Source organism: Kogia breviceps, chromosome 12 (genome assembly GCF_026419965.1).
Source record: "Kogia breviceps isolate mKogBre1 chromosome 12, mKogBre1 haplotype 1, whole genome shotgun sequence".
Classification (NCBI taxonomy): domain Eukaryota; kingdom Metazoa; phylum Chordata; class Mammalia; order Artiodactyla; family Physeteridae; genus Kogia; species Kogia breviceps.
The window spans coordinates 9,590,657-9,611,156 of NC_081321.1; the positions used below are offsets into that span (position 1 = coordinate 9,590,657).

At 44.7% G+C, this 20,500-nt stretch overlaps 1 long non-coding RNA gene across 5 annotated transcripts in view; it reads left to right on the plus strand.

Annotated features, from left to right (window-relative positions):
• LOC136792254 (uncharacterized) overlaps positions 1-20,076 on the plus strand; it is a 147,061-nt gene extending 126,985 nt beyond the window's left edge. For 4 of the 5 annotated variants that reach the window (XR_010835767.1, XR_010835768.1, XR_010835765.1 and 1 more), the window contains 2 exons: positions 19,113-19,282; positions 19,950-20,076. This is a non-coding gene — a long non-coding RNA (uncharacterized lncRNA). Of the gene's footprint in view, positions 1-19,112; positions 19,283-19,690 lie in introns of all 5 variants that reach the window. The other variant, XR_010835769.1, reaches the window with a different exon arrangement.
• The last annotated feature ends 424 nt before the right edge of the window (positions 20,077-20,500 follow it).

Consider the following 20,500-nt stretch of genomic DNA (forward strand, 5'->3'; position numbering starts at 1 on the left):
GAAATAGCTTTATGCCTTAGCCTGAAAAATGGAACTAATAACAAGTCCCCTTGTGTGCAAATAAAATGGCATCAGGGATAAGTACTATGCATATTTTTCCTTACACTCTTTGGAAGAAAAGATTAAAATAGTTTCAAAGAATTATTATTATGATTACATATGCCTGGAGACTGAGGGCTGATTTTTCAATTCAGTGATTTCGTAAATCCTTCATGGTGTCTTAGAATTGAAAGCAATATTCCAGTTGGAATTAGAATTGGAAGAGGATCATCTACTTCCTGAGGGTCACACAAAACTGGGTGTTGGCTCTGGCTTTGCCACTCACTGGCCGTGGTATCCCAGGGAAGATGTACTTAAAAGCTCTTTGGAATCTGTGTTATGCCATATAAATGCGCATTTTAATATATTAACCATCAGTGAATTCATCATCTTATATTATCCCATCAGATCTGATCCTCTTTTAAATTCTTCTGTAATAAATAGTAGCTGGCACACAGATTTCATTGTCATTCCTGTCATTTTTATTTCATGACGTAGCTTCTTTTTGAACCTCTGTAAAACCTTGTCTTCTAGTTCTTTCTACCAACGTGGTTGTAGCCAACGCCTGTGTGTTCTGTGTCAGATAGAATTTTAGGGACGTCTAATAAGGTTTTAAATTGCCTTTGGAAAGGGATAAGGAGACTGATCAATAATGAGGGAAAGACTCAGGCACAAAGATTAGAGGGGAGTCTCAAGTGTTCCAGAAAGATCACAGTAAGAACATGAAGGGTGGGGTTTAGCAGCATAAAGGGAACAGAGATGGAAATAAAACCTAGAAGAATAGAATGAGTTGAGAGTAAGGGCAGAGGAAGAGACAGATACAGCCATCCAGCTGGTGGAGGAGAGAAAAAGGTGCCTCCCATTTTAAACAGCTTATCTCCTCTATCTGCAATATTTCTGCTGATGTCTGAATAGAGAGAAAGATGTATGTGTGTGTGAGTGTGTGTGTGTGTTTGTTAATAACAGTCATCTATTTATAGACCTTAAATTATACACCATGAAAGCCTCTCTGAGACAAGATGTGTTATTTGGCTGCCAGAAGAAAACGTTAAAGAAAAAACTACCAAAAAAGGGGGCTTCTAGATGTCTTTCTCCCTTTTCCTCATCCTCTCTGTCCATCTTCCTATGGTTAATGACAACTGCCAATTCTGTGTTTTGGAGACAAAATTCCAAAGAGGTGAAAGGAGACAGTCGAAGATCTTCCTCCAGAATGAGGGGTCTCCGTGGTTTCCAAATCACGTCATTTTCCAGCTGAATCAGAAGGCAGGTTAGACAGCATCCTTTCCATTTCAGAGGATGCTCTTTCCACCAGGGTGCCCGCCAGGCCATCACCCCTCTTTCCAACTCCGATTCTCTCATCACATATGAAACAAGAAGTTTCCATTACTTTTTCCTCTAACCTCATCTTTCCAGAGAAGGGGCTGAATCCCTTAATAACCTCAAGATGACCTTCAGGTACAAGGACTTCATACTTGGTTCCAAGTTTGTAGAACTTAGAGAAGAGTGTGCCTAAGAGTGTGAGCTTTGGTGTCAGACCCAGATCTCCCAGTTATTACTGTGTGACTTTAGGTACATGATTCTTTATACCCCGGTTTCCTCACCAGTAAAATGAGGATAATAACGGAACTTCTCACATGGGGACTAGTGTGGAGATTGAATGAGGTGATACATGTAAAGCACTTAGCAAAGAGATGGAACATAGGGAACTCCCTGGAGGTCCAGTGGCTAAGACTCTGCGCTTGCACTGCAGGGGATGCGGGTTTGATCCCTGGCTGGGGAACTAAGATCCCACATGCCACATAGTGCAGCCAAAACAAACAAACAAACAAACAAACAAACAAAACGAAAAAAAAGAGATGGAACATAGTAGTTCTAATGATTTTTGTTATTATTATCATAGCTTTCTAATGGGTTAGAAAAGCTGACTCCAAGGACAAGAGTTTTGGATGGGACCCTCAAATGCAGTGTCCACTCCCTCTGAGGCCCTTCATGTGCAAGGTACTGATGGAAGAGATGATGATCAGCCAATAGCCTACCAGTGAGTCTCTAGTTGGTCTTACTGAGGATATCAGCGACAAGGGAAAAAGACAATAGTGGGAGAGATGGGGGAAAGTGGCCAGGGGCCGTCAGAGTATTAGAGAGAGGCTGGGCCTCTTCCTTTGACGAGAAAGAACTCAGGTCTTCTGTCCTCCTCTTCCCTCTATAGGCCATGGAGGTATCAATTTTGAGCCCCTGCTCTCTACGAGTAGGGACCACTTGCCAAGTTCTGTAGCCTGAAATGACTTACCCATCTCATATACCAGCCCTCTAACCTTCACCCATATAAAGTTTGGCTTCTGTTCAACTCCTTGATCACCTTTTGCTAGCAATGTAACATTTTTTTATGAAATATTTTGACTATTATTTTATTGGATTCAATGACTCCTCCACAATTTGAGAGCAGATTATGATTGCCATTTGCAGAGAAGTCAAACGGTTTCTCCAAGGACTGACGTTTAGAAATTGGCTTCCTAAGTCCAAGAAGGGGGGTGCTTTTCCTGCTGCATCACTGGACTGGTTCTTTGTAGTAACTTTAATCTTTCTTTTGCTCTCACATATACGTTCAGATGCACAAGAACTTACACATTTAAAAACTCACCAAAGCATTATGTGTTAAGAATTTCTGTCTTAGCGTTAAGCTGAATAATATATTCTCTTATTTCCTTTCCCCATAGGGGAAACACAGGCCCTAAAAATCAAGTCTGAGAAGATCCATTAAGGCAGGCATAAATGAAGCCTCTATTAAAATCTAGCTTCTAAGCAAAACATTCCATTCTCACATCCTTTGTAAACAACCCAAGGGTACGATTAGTATCTTATATATTTTATTTCCTATAATGTTTATGACAGTGCTCTGAATTTAGCAGCATTTCAGCAAGTGTAATAAATGAAACTGATTCAAAGCATCTTAGGGTGGGAGGTGAGATAGGGAGTCCTCTTGGGAGGCCTCAAATGCTGATGTGTGCAGCAATGTTAGTAACATTAATGGTTTTTACTGATTATATAATGCTACATAAGGCACATTACAAAGACTATCTCTAATTCACAAAATCATCCTGAAAGGTAGGTACTGTTTCTATTTTACAGTTGGGAAAACTGATGCTCAGAGAGGTTAAATAATCTGTCTAATTCACTAGGTAAGTATGAGGCAGGGTAGGAATCTAGGACACCCTAGTATTTTGGTTTTGGTTTTTTTTTTTTTTTTACTCCCTTAGTTTTCTTTTAAATTCATTTTTTATTGAAGTATCGTTGATTTACAATGTTGTATTAGTTTCTGGTGTACAGCAAAATGATTCGGTTTTACATATATATATATATATATATATATATATATATACACACATACATATATACACATAAACATATATATATATATATTCCTTTTTCATATTCTTCTCCATTATGGTGTATTACAGGATATTGAATATAGTTCCCTGTGCTATACAGTAGGATCTTGTTGTTTGTTTTATATAGAGTAGTTTGTATTTGCTAATATCAAACTCCTAATTTATCCCTCCCCACCCCCATTCCCCTTTGGTAACCATGTTTGTTCTCTCTGAATCTGTTTCTGTTTTGTCAATAAGTTCATTTGTGTCATATTTTAGATTCCAGATGTAAGTGATATCGTGTGGTATTTGTCTTTCTCTTTCTGACTTACTTCACTTAGCATGATGATCTCTAGGTAGGATGCCCTAGTTTTGTGTAGTTTTATGTGGATCCAACACAACCAGGCCACCACTTTCATCACATTGGTTCCAGTGCAGTTCCCTGACCTCCTACAATATACTTCTGTCCGTCAGCAGAGTCGGGGTAATGCTTCCTGTGTGTGTGTGTGTGTGTGTGTGTGTGTGTGTGTGTGAAAGAGAGAGAGAGAGAGCTGGTGGGCCCTGCGTGGGAGCCACTGTTGAGAGAACTTGAAAAGTGGGAGGGGGGAATCTTCTTTTACTAAGCAAGGATCTAAGAGCTGTTGTCAAGGAAGAATCCCAGGCCTTCCATAAAAGGAAGGCCTCTCTTCCTCTGCTGGCAGCAAGTGCTGCCTTGAACAGCGAGTCTGACACTTTTCCTGGCCCGCCTGTACTTGGGCAGCTTTGGAAAGGAGGCCCCCAGGGGTGGGCATGGGGGGAGTGACCTGGAACCAGCAGGTGAAACCTTTGCTTGAAGGCACAGGGCATCATGGGAGTCAACGCTCAGCAAAGCAGCAGAGCTGAGCTCACCAGCCATGCCGGGTGACAGGTCACCTGTCCTCCAATCCTCTCAAGATCTACCTGGCAGACTTTCCCGATATGCCACAATTCTGCCTAAATGTCCTTTCATGAATCCCCATCATTATTGGATAAAACCCAGCTTATTTTGCCTGACAAGAAATGGCTTTTTCCTGAGCCGCCCTTTGCTTGTTTTATCAGCCCTTCATACCAGTATCTCTCCGGCTATTTCCAAGTGCTTGTCTGCTTGTGAGCAGAGTAGGCTTTCCTGTGGCCCTGTGACTTGCGCAGAGTGTTTCCTCTGTCTGGTCTGCCATCCTCCTGACACGTACCAAGACCCTTATAGGCCTGGGAGTCACACTCAGAGATTTCGCACAAAGCATTTCAGATCAAGACCAGGCCTCCCCCACACCAGCTTGTCAGTTATGACACACCCTTGGCAGTACTTCCTACTTTCTCAGTCCCCCACCCACCCCAACCCTGGAGGAGCCAGACTTTAAAGAGAGAGGTGGAGTGGGTATGTTCCCAGTTTAGACTATGCCTCTCTCTCCATTCCAAATCCTCTAATGAAAATTGCAAGGTACCAACTTTCCTCTCTTAGGCCATTCAGGCTGGTATAACAAAAATGTCCTAGACTAGGTGGCTTACAAACAACAGAAATTTATTTCTCACATTTCTGGAGGCCGGGAAGTCCAAGATCAAGGCACCAGCAGATTTGATGTCTGGTGAGGGCCTGCTTGCTAGTTCATAGATGGCCATCTTTTCACAGTGTCTCCACATGGCAGAAGGAGACAAGAGAGCTCTCTGGTATCTCTCTTATAAGGGCACTAATCCCATTCAAGAGGGCTGTACCCTCATGACCTAATCACCTCCCAAAGGTCCCACCTCCTAATGCCATCACTTTGGGTATTATGACTTAACATGTGAATTTGGGGACCCACAGACATTCAGTCTAGGGCTTCCCTGGTGGTGCAGTGGTTAACAATCCGCCTGGCAATGCAGGGGACACGGGTTCGAGCCCTGGTCTGGGAAGATCCCTCATGCTGTGGAGCAACTAAGCTCCTGAGCCACAACTACTGAGCCTGCGTGCCACAATTACTGAAGCCCGCGTGCCTAGAGCCCGTGCTCTGCAACAAGAGAAGCCACCGCGATGAGAAGCCCGCGCACTGCAATGAAGAGTAGCCCCTGCTCACCACAACTAGAGAAAGCCTGCGTGCAGCAACGAAGACCCAGTGCAGCCAAAAATAAATTAAAAAGTAAATAGGGCTTCCCTGGTGGCGCAGTGGCTGAGAGTCCGCCTGCCGACACAGGGGACGCGGGTTCGTGCCCCGGTCTGGGAAGATCCCACGTGCCGCGGAGCGGCTGGGCCCGTGAGCCATGGCCGCTGGGCCTGCACTCTGCAATGGGAGAGGCCACAGCAGGGAAAGGCCCGCATACCGCAAAAAAAAAAAAAAAAAAAAAAAAGGAAATAAATTTATTAAAAAAACAACAACAAAAACCCATTCAGTCTATTGCATGTCCTTACCTCACCTCACCCTGAACTTCCTGAGGAAAGCAGAGGATCTTAGATTTAAATCAAGCTTAAGATCTAAGTTTTAAGTACAAGTGATTTTTTTAAAACCTGAGAATGATGAAACCCAGCCCAAGATGTTACTGAAGGAAAGACACAAGAAGGATTGGAAGGCAGTTTATATCTGGCAGGGCTGAGACCACCCCCAGGCTGGCGACATTCGAGTCTCATTTCTGATTTTGACTGACAGTCCGTTCCTCTGTCTCCCTATCACTCTCTCAAGTGTTACGTGGAGCGATGTTTTTCAAGGGGGTGTATAAACAGCTGTGTGTCCACGCACATACTGGCAGGGCTGATGATTCATCAGCAGCTTTCACCATAGGTTTCCCGTTAGTATTGTAAACAACTAGGGAACACCTGTGCTGACGGAAGCATCTTCATTATCTCATGAATCCTCTCAACCACCCGAGGTCTGATTCTGCCCCTTTGTACTGATGAGGCTCAGAGTTACACTGTTTGCCCAAAGTCGCGAAGCCGGCAAGTTCTGAGGCTATCAGTCAAAGCCACCGCTGGTTCCCAGCTCCACAGTCTTTCTACTATGCCACCGATAAATTCAGCTCAAAAGAAGCATTTATTAGGTGCCCGCTGTGTACCAGGCACCATGCTCAGAGCCAGGACACGCAGATGAAGAAAGCTCAATTCTTGCCGTGGTGCAGCTCGTGTCACTCTGGGGCACACACACCATGGAGAGTTTGTCCCGTGTGTCATGGTGAAGGTGACGGTGGCGGTCTGCATCGGGAGCGATGGGGGCACAGAGGAGGGACCCTGGAACCTACCATGAAGGGGTGATGCCGGAGTAAGGAGCTGGGCTTTTCCGTATGAGTTTACCCAGGTGAGGAGCTCAGGGGATGGAGATGCTTTGCAGTGGGAGATGCCCATGTGCACAGATACCATCTCTCCACTGGTGTAGATTGGGCAGCCTGGTTGTAGCATCCCCTCCCCCCTCTTGCTCTGGGGACATTATCGTTCATTTGCCCTCGCGTCTCAATCTGTGCCCATGCTAGGTGTTTTTCTTTTTTAAAGTTCTATCTCAAAGTGAGGAACAGGGCACAAGGTCCAGAAGAAATATCAATATCTCCTCCTTTGGGAGGAGATGCGGATGGGGGAGGATTATTTTAAGGGGCAAGAGGCCCATTTCCTGAATCCTACAGGATGTGCCACATAGAGTAATACCTGTGGCACCTGTCCTGAGGTCGGCGCTGGGAGGTGCTGTGGAGGAAACGCAGACCATCAAGGTGGTAAAAATGTGTTAAGGCTACTGTGGCTGAGGGATGGGAGAGGCTGTGCACATCTCTTTAGAAAAGCTCCATATAATCAGAAGCTGGATTTACTCAGGGATGTTTGGGTTTTACAGCTACCCACTCATAGCTATAAAAAAGGGTTTACTTTTGAAATTGCTGCTGGGGAATAACTTTTTTTTTTTTTTTTTTTTTTTGGAAGGCTGAACTGCTTTAGTCTTTAACCCATTTTTCCCATTGAAACAACTGTTCTTGTGATACACTTTTTGAACTCAAGGTTTCGTGGCCACACAGAGAAAATATAACTAAAGAGACTTTGCATGATAGAGTTTAATCCTGGAAGAGCTTACAAATGCATGTAGAAGACAGAATATACATGAAATAATGAAACCTGCCTAATACTTTTCATTAAGTGCTCCAGTCTTTGACCCGTAATCACCTAAGCTCTGTAGGTTCATATATGTGAATACGGTATTTTCCACAGGTGGGGCATTTGTGTGACTGCAGTCTGTCTGCACTGCTGGGATCCAGGTGCCATCCTGGTGCAGCCTGTCCAGGACCCTTTCTCTAGGCGTCAGGGTCAGCTCTGAGGCACTTACTTCCCTGGGTGGGAATGCCACAAGCCATTAGCATGGCAAAAGCACACCAAGGGGGGGGCGGTTAAAGAAAGGAATATCGATGGACGGAGGCAGAACCACCACAGGCACAACTCCAGGGGGCGCCATTCACATGGAATATATACTTGAATACGTGCTGGCTGATGCCCTCTGGAGTAGCTAACATGGCGGCCCACTGGGGGGCTGAGATTAGAGGATGAAGAGGAGGACCAAAGAGAGGAAGCAAACAACTGCTTTGGGCGAGCATTATCATCATCTACTTTTCTCGGTTTTTTTTTCCCCCGTCTCTGCCTCTCTTGGAATCTCAGCAACTGTCCCCCTTCCTCCCAATTCCTTCATTTCTTTCTTTCTTGACTTAGTCCATCTAAGGGTCTCTTCCTGATGCCTCAGCCATCACCAATTTCTGGTCCTCCTCCATCTAGTGCATTTCCCCTCTGCTTCCATTGCTTTAGCCTATGTTCTTTCCTTCCCCTTATAGTTTTCAAATATTTGGCTCATAATTTTAGGACTTACTGCCAAAGGAGGACATATATTTTGAAATTTTGTGCAAAAATGTAAAGCTAGCCTAATCAAGATGATCCCTAAATAACTCCTCTAGCTGAGAGTATTTCTCTTGGACACCTCCAGCTCTGACTCATCTCACCTCTCTGAATCCCTTCCCTGGCCTCCTGGGATGGTCAAGGAAACATTCAAATGTCTGGCCCTGACTGTGTGCCTTCCCTCCCCTCAGTGTCACCCTGGGTCCTCTTGCTCCTCTTGCTGACCCAGACTCTCTGCGATGGACTAAACAGCCTCTCTTTTCTGGTCCCCCGCTTCCTCGCTGATCTCCTGTCCCTTTCCTCTCTCTCTGTATCCATGAAACATCACACTCCTGGACCAGCTGCCCTCAGTGCAGCCTTCTCCTGCTGGAGTCTCACGTTTGATTCTTACTCAGAAGCACCAGCCTCACCCTCAGAAGCCAAGTCCTTTGCCTCATGAAGGGTTTCCAGACAAGCCTAATCGCAAGAGTCAGAGGGAATGTCCAAAACCCAGATTCCAGGGCTCTGCCCAGCCCTAAGCAATCTGATGATCACTCCATAGCGAAAAATCCTGGCCTGGTTTACGGTCACCAGAACACCGGGGGGGGTGGGGGGTGGCAAGGGCGCAGGAGGAGGGCAAGGAGCTGGCCTGCAGCTCACTTAGAAGTCACATCCTCCTATCTCTGTCCCTCCAGGCTCCAGGTTAGTTAATTCTGGAGCTGGGGTAGAGGGAGGCCTGAACCCAACCAAAGCCCAGCTGAATGGTTCTGAGATCTGAATCAGCCGGAAGCCACTGCTCTGGTCCCCAGAACTCATGTCTCAGTTCCACCTGGCACCACCAATTATCTGTGCCTCTGACATAGGGTGGTTTTTTTTTATTCCCTCGAAATAGGGCTATAATTAAATCCAGAATTGTACTGGAGACTTTATAGTCATGGCGAAAGCAGAACACAATGTCTGCAGACAAAGAAAAAACCTCTTTCAATAAAAATTAATTGTTGGCAGCTCGTGTCCCAGTGCTGGGGGTGATATGGGGAATGCATATGAGGGTGAAGGCTGGGGAGGACCCCGGCGAGGAGGCACTGGATGGCAGCTCCCACATCTCCATTCATGTGAAGCCCTCACTGTGCCCCGCTCCTCTCCTCCCTCCCTCTGAGTAACTGCGTGTTCTCTGCAGCCCTGGAGGTTACTGCTTGTTTCTTTTCCCTCCTTCAGGGTCTGAGAAATTGAAAGCAGCCATAGAGAGGCGGGGAGAGGAGAGAGAGGGGAGAGACAAGACACAAAAGGAGAGAGCGAGCCTGTGATCTGTCATTCCCATTCAATCTCTCTTTCTTGCAAGTGGAGAAACCCTCACTGACGGGGATTATAAGAATTTTGCTGGCAGTGTGTGCCTTTTGCTTCCTGCCGAGGGGAGTGTGCGGACTCCAGCTCCCCCGGGGTGAGCTCTGCGGGAAGATGGGAGCCTGGACCCGAGCTGTGTAACACCCACGGGACAGAGCCCGCTGGCACTCGGCCTCTCCTCTTGTCCAGAGCGTGAGGCCAGATGTGCAACAGAGTCAGAAGAGAGTTCTGAGTTGCACAAGCCTCGTGGAGGGGAAGTACAGTGAAAAATCAGAGCCAGGGATGTGATGGCGGAGGCAGGACGGGAGGGTCTCCCTCTGTAACCCGGTCATCAGATGGGCCAGGAGAAAGGAAAAGAGCTAGGAAAATCCGAAGTGGGCCTAAAGCAGGGTTGGATGTCTGCCAATTCACCCAGGGGCGTACACATGAGGAGCAGGAACCCAGCGTCAGTGGCTCCGACAGCATCTCCAGTTTCTGCCTGCAGTAGATCAGGTCTTCGCCATCCGCTCTGCCTGGAGGAGGGTCCCACCAGACCACACGGAAACCCGAGGTCAGAGCGCCCGGGGGCTGTGCATCATCTAAACACACAGAGCGGAACAGGGGGCGCGGGGCGGCTTCCTCAACAGGGTGATTCAGGGGGGCACCCCCTGGGGTCAGGCTCCGCCCCCAAAAGACACCGCTGTGCTCGTTTGGGGTGCGGCTCACCCAGGCCTCCGGGGGGGGCGGAGCCAAAGTTCACCCCCAGAAGCCGCGGAGGTACAAGGCGACAACCACTCCTGGCTTGGTAGAAGGTGAAGGCTGGGACTAGGTAAGGCCGCAGGATCATAAAGCAACGGGCAGGGGTCATGGAAGGGCTGATGGGACGTTTTTAGAGATGCTCTCAGATGTGGGGGTGAGTACAATTGTCCTCCAATCCCAAGTTTTTCAAGATATTCCCAGGGATTCATGCTTTGGGTAGAAGATTGAATGAGATGCTCCCCAAGTCTAAGATCGGGTGATTCTGTTGAGCCAGCCAGATTTTCCTGCGTTAGGGGGATTACATGGGTTTAAGGACCAGCACCTCCTTATCTCCTGCTGATGGGACCCCATCTCCTCTCCCAGCACCACAGGCCTCAGCACATAGGCACCCAAATTGCACCCGCTGCACCACATACAGGTGGGCAACACATAAGCATGACAGGTCTGCCATTTATTCCACAGATGGTTTTTTTCATCTTCATTTCTACTGAGGCAAACTCTCTCCGGCATACCTGTCCCCCGGCCCTGCACTTTATCCAGTTTCAAAGCTTATCAAAAGCTCAGATTATTTGACCTCGGAAAGGGAGAGGCCATGCTGTGCTTCAACTCAGATGGTTAAAAACTCTGTCAAGGCTCCCTTATCCTGGGGAATTAAGCAGTAACTGCCACTACCCGACTTGTGGTCAACATTGTATCACACGGCCCAGCCAAGATGATAAGACAAGAAAAGAAAGTGCAAGGATTGAAAAGGAAGAAATAAAGCCATCATTAGTTACAAATGGCATAATAGCTTATGTAGAAAATTTTTTTTAAATCTACAGATAAACTATTGGAATTAATAAGCAAAGCCAGTAAGAATACTGGACTCAGGATCAACATAAAATTCTTTGTAGTTTACATACATATGCAACAAATTTTTTGGCTAAATCTTTTCAATAGTTACAATTTGAAAAGCATCAAAAATATAAAATAACTATGCATGAATCTTACAAAATTGTACAACTGCACTATCCTGCAGATGAAGAGACCTAAAGAAATTATTAAGGCAAATGAAGAGACCCAAACAAATGATGGGATACCTATCATGTTAATGTGTTGAAATACTGTGAAGAGGTGAATTCTCCCTGAACTGACCTGTAGATTCAACATAATCATAATCAAAATTCCAGCAGAGTGGTGTGTGTGTGTAAAGTGGCAAACTGATTCTAGAATTTATACGCATGTGCAAAAGGATGAGGAAAGGCAAGACATTCTTGAAGAAACACAAAGCAGGAGCCTTTATACTACTGTATATTGAGGCTTATTATGAAGTACCAGTAATGAAGACAGCGTGGTATTGACCCAGGATAAACAAATAGACAAATAGAACACAATAGGGTCTAGAAATAGACCACACGTATGAGGTCACTTGATTTATCACAAAAGTGACAATGCAGTGCAGTCGGGAAAAGATAATCCTTTCAGTAAATGGGACTGGGTTAATCGGATATCTAAATGGGAAATAATAATTTTACCCTACCTTACACCATACACAAAAAATCAGTTCCCAATGGATAGTAGATCTAAATGTGAAAGGTAAAACTACAAAGCATCTAGAAGAAAACATAGGAAAAGATCTGCATAAGCTTGGCACAGGGAACAATTTATTAGATAGAAATAGAAAAGCACAAATCATAAAGGAGAAAAATGATCAACTGGAGTTCTTAAAAATTAAGAACTTCTGTTCTTCAAAAATATTATTAAGAGAAAGAAAATGCAACCCATAGAGTGGGAGAACATATTTCCAATATACTTTTATATCTTTCTATATCCAAGATATAGAGAAGACTCCTACAAGTCAATAAAGAAGATAACTATTTACTGAAGAAGGTGAGTAAAAGCCTTGAATAGTATTTCACAAGGATGTCCAAATGGCTCATAACGATTTGAAAAAGATCAAAATTTCAGTAGTCATCAGGGAACTGCAACTCAAAACCACAGTTTAAGGTTCCACCATACACCACTGGAATCACCCAACTTATATAAAGTACAGACTGGGCAAACTCAATCTATGCTGTTAGAAGTCAGGATAGTGGTTATTTCTTGGAGGGGGCAGTAACCAGGTGGGGTTACAGTGGGGCGTCTGTGGTGCTGGGAAGGTTCTATTTATTGATGTAGGTGCTGGTTATTCGGGTGAGGCCTCTTTGTGAAAATCCATTGAGTTAAACTCTTATGATTTGTACACTTTTCTGTAAGTATGTTATACTTCAAGATAAAAATTCACTTGAAAAAACAAACAACTGCTGAAGAATTTCCTCAGAAGAGCATAATCCCCCTAGTTAGGGGAAAAAACAAAAATTAAAAACTGAGGCAGGAAGGTTAGGTCACAAGCTCAGGCCAGCCTCATAAGAAGGCAGGATGGTGACCATCCACCTGGTACAATTTGAGGACCATCACACACGGCGATGACGGTGTCCGAAGTCCCAGCACCGTAAATCTATCCGTTCCTTTGAACTCCTTTCAGGAGTCCCCTGGAAGGTTTAGACTTTATGCCCTGTGATCAGCTAACATGTCAAGGAGATTCACTGTCAGCCGGGAGATGGTTCAAGCTTCCTGAACATAGAATGGGGTTCTGGGAGATCTAGGGAGGAGAGAGAGGACTGTACTTGTGAATGGGAGGTGGAAGTGTCCACAGATGCTCTGTCATCCACTCAGGGCAGCCCCTCACTATGGCTGTTCCATGTAAGTCATTTCTTCATTGATTTGCATGCGACACGTGTTTATGAAGAAGCTACTGTGTCAGCACTGCAGCTGATTACAGACATGAACAAGATGGGTCCTGCCCTTGCCCCTTGAAGTGTACGGTCTGTAGATGGGCGCACAAAGCTGAATTTCTAGTAGGCGGATAAGCTTACTCTTCAACAGTTCGAGAGCCACACTGGGCTTCAGCTCCCGGTCCTCTGAGCCCTCACCTCACAGGATGATCTCAGCGGAACTGGATGGAACCCTCCCCGTCATGTAGTTCAAAGGGCAACAGGCGTGATCTTCTCAGGGTGCAACTCACAACATAAACGATTACTTTGAAGTGGTTGAGGAGACACGGGCACAGCATATCCGGAAATGGATTCTAGCCAATACTATGAAGTTCCTATAATCTCACGTTATGTCATAATTAGTCTACTTGCTCTTTACTGTCATCAGCAAAAGGGGTTCTTAACGGCGTATTTGTCATTATAAATGTTATGTATATAATCATGGAAATTTGTTACTGAGTCAACAGAGGAAGATTAATCATATTCAGGAGAGACACGTTACCTACTACGAAACACAAGACTAATTAATTATGGAAGAATATACCGCAAACCCCAGGCGACAGAGCACCTTCCCTCATCTGGGCTTTCATGGCTACATAGGAGCTCACAGCCAACCCTGCAGCCTAATTTGGTTTTGTCTTAGAAATTGAGGAGAGACTAGTTACCAGAGAGAACAATTTCATCCAAAGAACCGGAATAGACCGTGCTTGTGCAGTATTCATGCTTAACCACGGACATGTATGCATTTTGCTTCCTTTTTATTTTTAGTATATGTTAAGTTCTTATGTTCTCATCAATAAAACTTAATCGTCCTTTCATTAAGAAATAATTCTGGGAACTTCCCTGGTAGCGCAGTGGTTAAGAATCCGCCTGCCAACGCAGGGGACACGGGTTCGAGCCCTGGTCCGGGAAGATCCCACGTGCCACGGAGCAACCAAGCCCGTGCGCCACAACTACTGAGCCTGTGCTCTAGAGCCCGCGAGCCACAACTACTGAGCCCATGAGCCACAACTACTGAAGCCCGCGCGCCTAGAGCCCGTGCTCCGCAACAAAAGAAGTCACTGCAATGAGAAGCCCGCGCACGGCAACGAAGAGTAGCCCCCGCTCGCCGCAACTAGAGAGAGCCGGCGCGCAGCAACGAAGACCCAACGCAGCCAAAAATAAATAAATAAAATAAATAAATTTAGTGAGGAAAAAAAAGAAAACGAAATAATTCTGCAGCTTTTTTCCATAAGAAGACAGGTAGGAGTCTTTTGTCTCACCACACCGTGTATCCCAGGCCTCTCTACAGCTGGTGGAAGAGGCGGAGTAACTCTGGCCCGGTGCTGAGGGGCCCCCATGACTGCCTTACCCGCTCCGACGCTCCAGTATTGCTGGGCACAGCGGATCGCGCATGCGGCCTGAACACATTCTTTAATCGTAGTCTGAGGCACTTGCGTACCTTCAGTACCATTCCTTCAATAAATATTTAATGAGTTCCTCCCCTGTGTCAGGCACCAGGCCTGTGCATTCCACCTGGGGCCCATCCTCCCAAGCCAACCACCACTGACCATGAGGGCATTCTACAAACAGTCCTTAACCTAGGTTACTCAGTGCGCTCTTTCTCAGGTATCAAGCCAACTCTCACTAGCACGTGGTCGTGCCCACAGCCCCTCAATGCACGTTTGCTGCTTCGTTCTTTGAGATCCAGACACGGTTCCTTTCGCTAAGACTGTGTGTTAACACTGTGCTCGGGCCATAAACAACGTGTCCATGCCTTTCTCGGCGGGGTGGGCAGACTGTGCGCAGTGGAATTCCCTTGCAACTCATGCCAAGTCTAGATGACACTGTGCTTTGGGAGAGTCGTACATATGCCGTGGAACCTGCACGTGGTTAAAGTACCACCGTGCAAAGGTACAGTGAGTTCCTGACAGCACATCCGGATGCACAGAGAGAGAGTCCACCGCGTGTAATGCAAAGATCACAACAAGATCATTTCTATCAACACCACCTGAGAGGTTTAATTGTCAAGCCTCAGGAGGCAGCTGGGTCAGGTGAGGTGCTTGGGGGTTTCCCAAAGTATCTTGGTTTTTTTTTTCCTGAGACGAGGAAGTGCAAGCTGACTCAATAATTAGTGCCATGAGGAATGTGAAGAGATAGGATGCTGAACCCACTAACAGATGAAAGCAGCAAAAGCTCATGGAAGCAGAGTGAGCCTTCCCCAGATTTCTGAGAAGAGGGCTAATACATGGCGCACAGGCAGCCTTAAATCTTAAGACATACTCCCAAGCGCTAGCAGCAGCACCAGTGGGATCTGGGCTGGTAGCTATTTCTGCATCTCTACAAATTCATCTGGTGAAATTCCAAAGAAAAACAAGAATTGGGCTATAGATGGATGAGACTAGAAGACACTTAATTTTAAATTTAACTGAATTTATTGTTACTGTAAAGGCCACACAAGTTCTAAGAAATAGCAAGATGGATGATAGAAATAATAGGTATAATTTTCTGGAAATAACCAAAGTCATTCTGGATGCTGGAGTCCCATGCTGCATATAAATTTTATAGTCATCTTAAACATACTGGAGGCTCAAGAGCTACAAATTTTAACCTAAACTTACTTATTAACCTTAACCAAATAACCTCCAAATATAAAAATTTTCATCATACATACAGAGAAAAAATATTAGCTTGAGAATAACAATGACAAATAGTGATGAGGGTCGTATGAGAGGAATGAAATGGAGAAGTGCTGCCAGCCTCAAGGAGAGAAGAGAAAAGAAAGTTCACTACTGGACCGACTAGGACGACGTTTACCCCCAACTTCCCTCTAAGATTAAGCACGGGCTGGATGCCAGTGGCCCACTGCAGGGAGATCAAGTGAGCATTAAGAACCCAAAAGAAGAGGCCCGGAGTAACTGTCTAGGAGGTGACTGAAAGAAAGACATTTAGCTGAGCTGGCAAGATTGAGAGCAAGTGCATGAACATATCTGAACTCTGCAAGCAGCTCTCGGCTAAAGCCCTGGATGGATTGCCAAGACAGGAAGACCCCTTAGCTCTGCTTTCTCCCTCTTCTCTTGGCCTAAAGGCTTGAACACTGATTGGAGTTTAAAAACTGAGAGTGCCTGAAAGCGTTCTTAGTTTCCATATCCAGGGTTCAGGGATGGAGATATAGATATAGCTATAGATATACACACACACATAACACATATATAAATAAATGTATATATGTATATTATATATACATATATAAACAAATTTGTGATTTAAGAATATGCATATATATATTATTATATATATATAATACACATACATATAACCACACACACACATACCTCATATATAGATAGCTATTTATGGTTCAGTTAATGGCTTTGATTAGCACTGAGGTAAAACCTACCGGGTAATGGATCAAATTATTATAGCTAATCAGCCAAAAATAGCCTGCCCTAGGCCTTGTTACGCATCCCCCAGAAATGCTCTACTGAGCAAAAAATGACACCCAAGCAAACACCAGAAGGGTCCTCAGTGTGAAGTCCAACTCCCCAAAATGTGATGCCACAAATGCATATATGTGTAATCTAGAAAAATGGTACAGATGTACCTCTTTGCAGGGAGGGAATAGGGGCCCAGACGTAGAGAATGGATGCGTGGACACGGGTTGGGGAAGGGGAGGGTGGGACGAACTGGGAGATTGGGATTGACGTATATACACTACCATGTGTAAAATAGATAGCTAGTGGGCACCTGCTGTATAGAGCAGGGAGCTCAGCTCTGTGCTCTGTGGTGGCCTAGATGGTTGGGATGGGGGGGGCGAGGTCCAAGAGGGAGGGGATATATGTATGCATATAGCTGATTCACTTTGTTGTACAGCAGAAACTAACACAACATTGTAAAGCAACTATACCCCAATTTTTTTTTAAAGTGGCATTAGATTAGTGGCATATATATATATGTATAAATTTTTACTTATTAGTCTTGGGTATGTGTAAGACTAAACACTTGCCACTAAATGGAACCAGGGCATCATGGAGTGATAGTTGGTTGATTATATTTCTGTAGCATGGAAAGTTCAAGTTCTAGAATATCTTGTACCAGAAAGCCAGGAATTGCTCAAAAACTATGGGAATGTGTTAAAAGTACAGAAGAGGAGATTTGAAGTAGGTCACAATGCCCAAAACTTGGTAAAATTCAGGCATCCAAAAGAATAATAATAGTGATGGATTATAATAATATACTCAATAAAAGAAAGAACCCCTGAGTCCAGAATATTGCTACAAAAAAGGGCGGTGGTTCTTCTCATAGAAGAATGCCAGCTAATAGATATAGGAGGAGTGATAAAGTTATAATATAACTACTTTACAATCACCAAAATAAGTTAGGTCAGTATCATCAATGGATGATAAAACCACTGGAGGAACGTTATTGGAAAAGGATATTCACACAGTCTCAAAGTAGCACCCCACCGCTTATATATTAACTACAAATGAAAACATGTGACACTTTGCAATGGAGAAAAATCCAGAAGGCACCTCCTCAGCCAACTAAACATACTCAGCATCACCGATAAAGGGACAAACTGACATTCCATGTCTCCCAATTTGATGTACTAAGAAGTCACAACATCACCTATGTATAATCTTGGCAAAAATGTTTAATAGAATCATGAGAAAACAATCACATAAATCTAAATTGTGGGACAATCTACAAAATAAATGACCCGAACTGATGTCAATGTTATGAAAGATTTTTAACAAGGCAGGGGACAGTTCTTGATTAAAAGAGGTTGTAGAGATACATCAACTAAATACAACACATGGTCTTTGATTGGATTCTGGATCAAATGAAGGAAAAAAGCCATATAAGACATGGGAGAATGGGAGAACTGACCAATTTAAGATGAGCTATAGATTAGAAAACATTCTTGTATCAGAGTAAACTTCTTTTCAGAATTAACGTAGTGCTCTTAGGAGGCGTTTGTTAAAGTTTGGGGGGATAAATTTTAATTGTGATGTCTACGATTTACTTTCAAATGTTTTTCTGTTGGGGGACAGAGAGGGAGGATGGCAACACGGAGAAAGCAAACACGCGTGGCAAAATGTTATGGTGACTCTGAGTGAAACAAAAGTGAACCTTCACTGTGATATTCTTTCAGTTATTTTGTATGTGTGGCATTTTTCAGAAGGGAAAGTCGGGGGAAATTTGCCTGCGAGGCTATAGAGGAAATACGAGGACATACCGTTTCAATGTATTTTATGTTCTCTGCTGTACTGAATAGAATATGCTAGCAAAGAGATCGAACATGACTGTGTTGCCAAAAGGAAATGGTTCCTTCTTAATAGTCCTAAAATAATAATATCTCACCCTGGGATATTTACACATGTGCCAAGCATGGTGCTAAGTGTTCAGGTGCTTTAGTCTTGAAGTCAAAACCCTTATGGCACAGGCACTATACTGCAGATGAGGAAACCAGGACTCAGAGGGGTTAAGTAACGCACCAGTGTTAAACAGTAAGGAGACGAGAACCATCTGCCTGGCTACAAAGCTTGGCTTTCCACCTCTTCTTCACACTGACTCTGTGGCCAGTCCTGAAGGCCCTGACCCTGTGCAGAAAATCAGGTGACAGGAGTCTTATATGTATATTTGTATATACATATTCCTAAAAATATACATGAACTTGTTAGAAATTGGGAAGAAGGTCACATAATTTTATGAAATTGTATTCTGAATACTGTTCATCTGGTAGCCATCAATTATGAAAGAAACTCTCAAGTTATTTAAAACTATCTGTTATTCAGCATGACCACTTAAATTTATTATGTTAACTCAATATTCTGGTCAACAGAGTTACCATATATACCGTGGGTTGCCAGTTTTGAAACAAAAAAGATCAGTTTGAAGTTGCCTCTGTGAAACGCTACCAAATGTACAAAGTCGTTTATAATAGTAGCAACGTAAATAACAAGACCACCATTTACTGTTATGTCCCTTTTATCTTTTCAAAAAATGCCTTAATAATTACTATCCATTTTTCATCAGCCCAGGAATGTCCTTATTAACATGGACAGAGACAGGTGTTGGTGCCGTAGAGATGGAGCTCTCTCGAAACTGTGTGATACCTCTCAAGATTTCCTCCAGAAAATACATCACTTGACTGTGCCTTGTTTGCATAAATGTCGAGGAGAGAACGGGTGTCTCTGGCTTTGCTGGTGAGTAGAGAATTTCGTGTCCTTGAGTCCCTTCCTACCCCACAGGCCGGGCTGAAGGATCTCTCTGCTTGGTCAGCCCTGATAATGAAGGCTGAGGGCACAGTGACTGTACTTCTATTTGTTGATGTTCCAGAAAGCTAAGCATGGTTTCCTAATAGCTTGGCATTTTTCTCAGCTGTGGCCCAATGCACTTGGACTCCGTTTGTGATGGGCCCCTCATTGAGCATGAAAGCTGGTTTCCTTTTTCCTGCCAGAAAACCCGGCTCTCTCATTTGCCATATTTTCTGGGTCTGTTGGACTCAGCTCAGAAACGCCCCAGCAGAGTCTGTCTCTAGGGAAAAGCAGCCCCCGAGAAAGCGTGATTAAAGGCAGGGTTTGTCTCTGATTCTTCCTGGCATCTGTGTGCAGGTGAAGACATAGAAAAGGCCAAGGCCCGCAGCCCACACACAACCAGTTGTGCAACTTAGCAACTTTCCACAAGCGGTTGCATTGGTAATCGGATCACTTAAAGGGGACTTCCTCATGGCGCCAACTGGGGGAGGAGAATGTAGGCCATTTACCGACACAAGGAGGCAAATGTCCTACTTGCTAAGTCTGGAAAGGTGGGTGGCGAGCCACGCATTTTTCTGAGAACACAGTTTGTCTCTTTGGCTCCATTTTTCCCCAGTATCTTCCCTAGACAGGACCGTCCTGGAATTCAAGGTCATGGCTGAAGCCCTACGCATCAAAGAGCATTCAACGCATGGTAACCTGCAACACATTCGGTGCAGTTTTCCCAGAAAACAGCATCATTGACTTTTTTTTTTTTTTTTTTTTTTTTTGCGGTATGCGGGCCTCTCACTGTTGTGGCCTCTCCCGTTGCGGAGCACAGGCTCCGGACGCACAGGCTCAGCGGCCATGGCTCACGGGCTTAGTTGCTCCGCGGCATGTGGGATCTTCCCGGACCAGGGCACGAACCCGTGTCTCCTGCATCGGCAGGCGGACTCTCAACCACTGCGCCACCAGGGAAGCCCCAGCATCATTGACTTTTGTATAGCCTGGAAATTCGGATTTGGTTCAGAAATCTCAGGGAAACGAAAGGAGTATGGATCAATCTCATAGCGTCATCTACTCCTGACTGTTCACTAAGCGTTAGATAGGGGTCATCATAGAAAATATTGCCTAGATGGCTTATGAACAGAATGGGTTTTGACATCTTTTCATTGTTGTTGTGTACCA